This window comes from Cinclus cinclus, chromosome 5 (assembly GCF_963662255.1).
Source record: "Cinclus cinclus chromosome 5, bCinCin1.1, whole genome shotgun sequence".
Taxonomy (NCBI): domain Eukaryota; kingdom Metazoa; phylum Chordata; class Aves; order Passeriformes; family Cinclidae; genus Cinclus; species Cinclus cinclus.
The window spans coordinates 27,009,820-27,017,185 of record NC_085050.1 but is presented as its reverse complement, the minus strand read 5'-3'; positions in this window follow the sequence as shown (position 1 = coordinate 27,017,185).

Below are 7,366 nucleotides of genomic sequence, written 5' to 3'. Positions count from 1 at the left end.
TATAGTATTGGAGAGAGAAGACAGGGAGGCAGGTTTGCCATCACCGCTGCTCAGCAGACATGTAAGAAAATTCTTCTTTTCTACTGACTCAGTACTCTCACGAGCCTCCTGCTCACTCCCTGCTGAGGGAGAAGAAGATAACCTGAGCAGTATTGTGACAAAATTAAGTGCTGGCACAGCAGAGCTCCCCTGGCTGCGATGATTTCAGGATTGACATGTGGCAGGTTGGCAATGTCTTTTATGAGCCCTGTCCACATGGCTGGCAAAATCCAGGAAGCACTGGCAACATCTCTGACCAGTGTGAAGTTGTAAGGCTGTGGTGGGGCTCAGAGCCCTCTTTCACATTACTCCTGAGCCATAAAGGTGAGGTGCCCGTGGGCAGGGAGCAGCCAGCAAGTAGACCTGTGCCCACATACAAGCACCACTGCGTCCTGCTCACACGTTTGAGCCCTCGTGTCAGGGACCCTCTCAGAAAAGGAGGCTCTCACTGGCTGCCACAGGGCAGAGAAGAGGAAGAAAATGCATCTTTCATGCCTGGGTGTCCCTTATCCACAGTCTGAGCAGCAACCCAGCAGACAGAGTTCTCGTGTCCCTATCGTCTCCCAGCATTTATTTGGAACCTCAGGAGAGAGGAGGCAAAGTGGGTTTCACCAGGTCAAAAACCCCAATAGTTTGTGTTTTAGTCCATAGAAAAATTTGAATTTTCAGGAAAAAAATCTGAACACCAAAATATTCAAGTTAAAAAATAAAGTTTTTAATTTTTGGCAGCTCAGGACAGGTTTGGGCTGCTCAGTTTTTGACAGTAAAGCAACATATATTCGCACCATTTTTTTCGTCTTCTTTTACAGTATGCTGACATTTTCGAATGAATTTTCTCTTGAAATGCAGTTTCTCTTGAACATTTTCAACAACGCTTTTTCACGGTATTTAATTCTCAGGGTTTCTCACTGCCAGGGGAACAGCCGAGGATCCAGGGAGGAGCCATAGAAATGCATTAGTTATGCCAGCTCTCAGGAGGAGCTTGGTCCAGTGGCACTGGACGCCTTTGATTCTAGCCCTCAGCAGAATCTGGTGTTGTCCAAGTTTGAGGTGGGGCAGAGATGCAGCAGAGCTCCCAGCCCACCTCTGGGGGGAAGCTGAAAAGGGTAGGCACAGGAGAAAAGAGCCAAATCAAATGCACCTTTGATCAAATGGTGCAGTCTTAGCAAGACAGCAGAAAAAACAGACCGTGCCATGCCTCAGCATTGTCTCACTACTTGTGCCAAAAGCCTTTCAGTCAAGAGAGAGCATCTCCTGACCAGCCCACAGCTGTAAGAGAAGCATGGTCAGTCCCTGGTACTTGCAGCCAAAGGCAGTGTCAAAGCATCCGTGTTGCTACATCACACTGTAGTTGGAAATGCTATGGAGGCTCCTCTGTACATTCCTGCTTTTTCATACATAAAACCCAAGTGCAAGCAGCTCTGACCCAGCCCAGGAGGGATTGGCAGTGGTGCTCCTCCTGCTCTTCACAGAGCAATCTCTCTGAGCCTACTAACAGGGAGACACAGCTCAAAGAAGCATGGGAAGGTCTTGTGACAGAGTGGGAAAACACATTTAACTAAATTCACCTGCTTGTTTTCCCTGAATAGAAGTGTTGTGCCTTTTTTTTTTTCCTACAGGCATCTTTTCTCCTCCAGACTGGTCCACCTCCACTAACTTCTAGCCAAAGGAGGTCCCACTTCATATGTAGAGCATCAGAGTGTTGCACACACATAACCAGGACTGCCACAGGTGGACACCAGGAACCACACTAAAAACAATTAAAATATGCTGATGAAATCCCACTTCCCTGTTCATCCAGCCCATCAGACTAGAAATGATGGGGTTTCTGAGCTCCTCTGAGTAAACAGTGTGAAAATATAAGTCTTGGTTTGGTGCATGCCCAGAGTGTTGAACTAATAACACTTGTCTCATATGTAAGCAGCTGCAAAACCTGATATTTACACAAGGATTCACAGAGATGAGAAAAGCCTGTTTTTTTTTTTCCTAGATGGCAGGCTCCGGTTCAAATTGGAATTAATTTGGGAAAACCCTCTGGTTTGTATCATACAGCATGCCAGGTTGAATGACTAGGGTAGACCCTATTTTTTGTATAACTCAAGATTAGCTTTAGAGCATTGACACTGTTCCCATATCAGTATATCAGCTTTTTTACCTACCAAAGCACCCATCATCTTGCATGTCAAATAGATTGTGAAAAAAATAGAACTCTACCTTTAAAAGCACTCAACAGCAACGAGATCACAAATGCACTTGGTACAAATGCAGTTACACCTGTATGTGCTTGCTGGCAGGAACCACTTTTTGACATAGCTATCTCTGGAAATCCACACGTGTTTGACTTACCTTAGACAAGGTGGCTGCAATTTCAAAGCTTAGAGCTGCCTTTAAATAGGCTTTTCTTAGACTTGGGTGTCAGCTGGCACATGCTTCTGCTGGCAATACAAGGGCTGTTGTCTCAGCCACCCAGGAATAATATGCAAAAGACAGCTTTTATGAGGCCAATTAGTAGAGCTGGAAAACGCAACCCAAGCCCTACCTCAAGGGCTTGAGTACCTGACGTGAGTTTCTTCTAATTTTCTTTCAGATTTATCAGGTCTAATAAATTGCATCCGCCTTCTTACAAAGCTTGCATCACTTTTATAGAGAAATGATGAAGCAGGCAATGCTCCTGCTGGCAGAGTACAGCAGAGCTACTGGCAGGGTGGATACAGCAAAATCTGATACATCAGATTGCTGCAGGGAATAGCTTGCAAACTCGAGCTAACCTCCAACCCCTCTGCCTTCTGGGGGTTACATTTTGGGGGTCTTGGTACATACAGTAGGATGGTCCCAACTATTTTTCAGAGTTTCATGAAGGCACATGAACCTCAGCTCAGCAGTACTTTCAGGTCCCCATATTGCACCCGCACAACACTAAAGCAATAAAAAAATGAATGCAGAGAAACAGATGTCATCTCAGGTGATATTAGGATATCTAAGGTCTCACTTCTTGCCTCATTTTAAATCATATTTTATTTTAAATCCCTCCTTCTCTCTCCACAAGAAATAAGTTTTTTGAGGCAAAAGGCAGAGCACCTTTCAGCGCTATCAGGGGTAAGGCAGTTGCCAGTCTCATCCTGTAAAAAAACTACAGTTATCACAATAGGTTCAAAGTTCTTCCAAAAAAAACAGCTGGAGCTGATGGACACTGCGTGTTCTTCCTATTGCTTTAAGAGCTCCAGCTGCCTTGCCTCTGCAGTGGCAGTACATCTGTGTTACTGTGCAAGCAAAACCAGAGAAAGGATGAGGAAACCAGAGGAAGGATGAGGAAAAGAAAATTTCACATATTTTTGTCTATTGCTTCCATCTTGTGGCCAACTTGGAAAAGAAAAATTTGTGTCTTTATTTCAGTAACATTATTATTAACAAATTAAAGGAAATTCTGGAATTTTTAGAGATGGTTCTAATCCTCACCTCCAGTTGTTCAGATGGGAATGCATTTGGGTTAGAAATTAGGTTTTCCCTTTGAAAAGCACTGAACATCAATGCTGGCAGAACAAGGACCTGGTGCCTCCTCTGCAACACACTCTGTTTTGGTCTCATATGAGCTGCTGTGCCAAGGGGTTCAGGACAGAGCCCATGACTGCTGAGCCCAAACCCTCTGAGCTGAGCTACCTTGCTGTAGGCAGCAGTGATGGGACTCTGGCAGAGTACAGACTCTGCTACAGCTGCTGGTTTCATGAGCTACCCCAGATTCATGAGATGACTTTCTCTCTTCTTTGTTTTTGAGCCTACAAAGTCTTTTCTTAATTTCCCTTTCATTTTTCCTGGGGATTATGCCAGCAAACATCTCCCATACCACATAACCTCTCACAATGGGGATAGGTTGATGGGACACAGCCATATTGCCGAGCCAGTTGCAAAGGCACCATGCCTCTGGTTTCCAGAGCCATGAGAAACATGTCAAGGTGGCTGGATTATTTCTTTCTGGCTCGTGAACCTGTTGCTTTTTGCACCACTCATAGAAATACAGAAGCTCAGCCAAAAATCTTTTTACCTGCATAACCTAAACCCATTGTCTTCCCATCCACCTGGCCAGAAGCCTGTCCTTCTCTGGTCCTGGCACAGTGCTGCTCTCACAGCTCCTGTTTGCTGGGCAGACTGCCTCTGCTGTGTGCCACTGTGTGCCCTCAGCATATTTCCAGCCAAATACTTGCCGAGGCCTTGAGACAGGGAGTAAGATGGTGTGTGGAACTCGTGTTGGACCTCTCCAGGCTGGTGGAGCAAGGGGCTAGAATTTTGCCCAAAATGGGTCTACTTAAGCAAGAAAGTGAGAACTCACCATCCATGCTCCCCAGCATGGACAGATGTGCTCACAGGCACACACAGCCATGCCCTGTGCTTGGGAGAATGCTCTGTACCCAGGCTCTTGCATAGAGAGAGATTTCGGTACCCCCACCCTTTGTCCCACAGGGAGAAATAACGAGTCCCTTAGTCCTTATGTCTCACACAGCTGCTGAGCTTCCAGAAGAGCAGCTGCACGGCTGAGCAGGATGTAAGGGCACAAGCATTTCCAGGACTCTTTCCTGTCCCCCTGTGATGACAGGAAGTGTTGTGTGTCTGCACAGGGTTACAGGATAAAAACTCCTTTCAGCAAGGACACACAAAGGAGAGAACCCACTGTAACTCTTACACAAGGCAAGGGCCCAGGATGCTGCACCCCAATTGAATAAGGAGGGGGAGATGTTAGATGGAGAGTGCCTCTCCCAGCAACTTCCCAGCAAGAACAGTGACCACCCCAAGGCCAGAAGGTTGCTAACCAACCCATTTACAGGGCCTTCCCTCTGCCAGCCTTGTCTGGCTCCCACTGGGAAACCAAGACAGGCTTTTGTGCAGGAAGTGAAGCTGTCAAGTTTAACTCTGATTTCAGGTTGAAATCTTTCTAATCTTCTCAAATTCACATTCGGTTACATAAACTGTGTAAAATTGATTATTGTGGGAGCACAGAACCGTACTAAAAATCTGGTTTGATTCACAAAGGAGGCGAGTTCAGCACAAGTTCAAAAAACCTTGTAGCCTTTCCTGAGTGTGTGCAGATCAGCAGGCATCAACCCCCCAACACACACAGTGTCTAGGTGAAGGGTTTCATCTTGTACAGGGAGCCCAGTGTCCATCCATTCACCCACCCAGTGCTGGAGCACCATACCTGCTGTGTTTTGGGTGATAATATAACTCCCCACAGATGTCATTTGGTGTCCTGGTCATTTGCTGCCGGCACTTCCTCACTCTGCCCACTGGAAGGGCTTGGAGACGTGCTTGTCATTACTGCCTGATGGCTTTGCAGAGAACTCAAAGACCTCTTGAGGGAAAAAATCCCTGAGCAAGACTGATTCTTTATAACCATCTTTCAATAAGTGAGTATAGACCCCTCACATATCCTTAAATTATATATCATTTATTGAAATATAGAGATCTTCATTTACAAGATTTTTTTCAAAGACAAAATATCAACAGGGGCAATTTTGAAATACATTTTGTGTCTACTATCACTCAGGCCAGTTTGCCCTTCTTCAAACATTTCACAACAGCCATCATTTTGGAAACACTTCCTTTTTTATTATTCTAAAATATAACTTTTGGACATTCAAAGTGCAACAGTTAACGTGCCTGTGGAATATATCACAGTAAAAAAAATATAAACAAAGGCAGTGATATAGCTGTCATAAATGTTTTGGCAGTATTCTAGAAGTCTATATAAAAATACTTATATACATATTGATGTATAACATCATCATATCTCACGTCCTTCATCATGTAATAGGACCATTTTGTACAAGTTGCAGACCACACTATAAGGAATTGGTTGGCCATTCCAAATCAAAAGCTGCATTTCGCAGGTTAACACTGATTGTCATTATACAATTACTGTAGCAAAAGGTTTGGGAATATCTCTTCCAGTGGCTTCTCAAAAAGTAAGCCATAAAAAAAAAAAGTCTCTAATACTGGTAATATTGTGGAACTAAACAATTCATCCTCTCACACTTCTCTCTAGTAAATCCTCTCTCTTCCTCTCCTTCTCATTCCAGTTTCCAGGCCAGCTCATCTGATTCCAAGCCTGTAGTGAGCTGGGTTTGGCTAGACCCCTGCCATGGATGCAATTGATCTGCACAATACTCATGACAAGATGGAGAATTAACATTACTGTGTACCAGAAAGTGAGCCAGCTCTGGTTCACCATTTGAGTCTAGCCTGAGATGCACTGTGAGATACAGAATGAGGCTGGTGAGGGGAAGGCAAATCTGTGTGTAAATGTCCTTAGATTCCAGTAACTGATATAATAAAACATGCTGGGGCTGATTTTTCAAACCCTGAAGAACACTAGGCCATGTGCAAAAATGCGGGTGAAATTGCTTGCCTAACTTGAATGTGTAGTTGTGAAGACTACACATGCAAATTAAAGCACATCATCTCAAGTGGCCATTCAGATATCTGGGATATCCATAGACAATTTGTGTTTCCTCAATTCATAGTTCGTAACTGGAGGGAGATTCCACACCATCTCATCTGTCCTGGCTTTATCAAGAGTCTGTGTTTCACAGTTGTCCCCCCACAGAGCTCAGTGACATGTCTGATCAAAGCGTGGTCCCAGGAAGACACCTGTTCTTGATCTGTTGAATGCAAGAAGTAGAGAATGCACCATCATCCACCATTCCTTCTGATTGTCAGCTTCCATCAGGGTTGAAGATGTGGGGGCTCGCTTCAGGTCCTGTTTTCACATCTGCTGTGATCTTGTGCATGGTCTCAGCCAGGTGACAGCTGGAAACCCAGACCCAGAATTATTTGTCTGTGCAGCATCCCATGCTGTAACACTGGCAATATTGCATTTGCTTTTATTTGATCTGTAATTGTCCACAAGTGAAGTCAAGGGGAACTTACGAAGTTTCTGTAGGGCCATTTGAAGGTAAACTGTAGTTTTAACATGGCAGCATGTTTTGTCAGTCACTCTTTCACACTTCCTAGGAAAATACTGCAACACAGGAATGAGTTTGCACTGCATTTGCACTGGTTATGTCATAACAGAGGCTGGCCATATCCTACAAGGTGCTCATTGCACTGAATTAAGGCAAAGTTTGAAAGTTGAGTACCAGAAAGGATGGGGCCATTGGCAGTGATGTACTTTCTTTCACACGTAAGTCTTCAAAAGCATCTTATCTCAATTAGACATTGTACAGTGATAGCAGTAATCATAATACTTTGTTCATATAAGTGGTGTCAAAACCCAACAATTGCAGGCTGAGAGCAGGTTCATTTTTATGCACCTTCTTCCAAACAACACTCCAGAAGC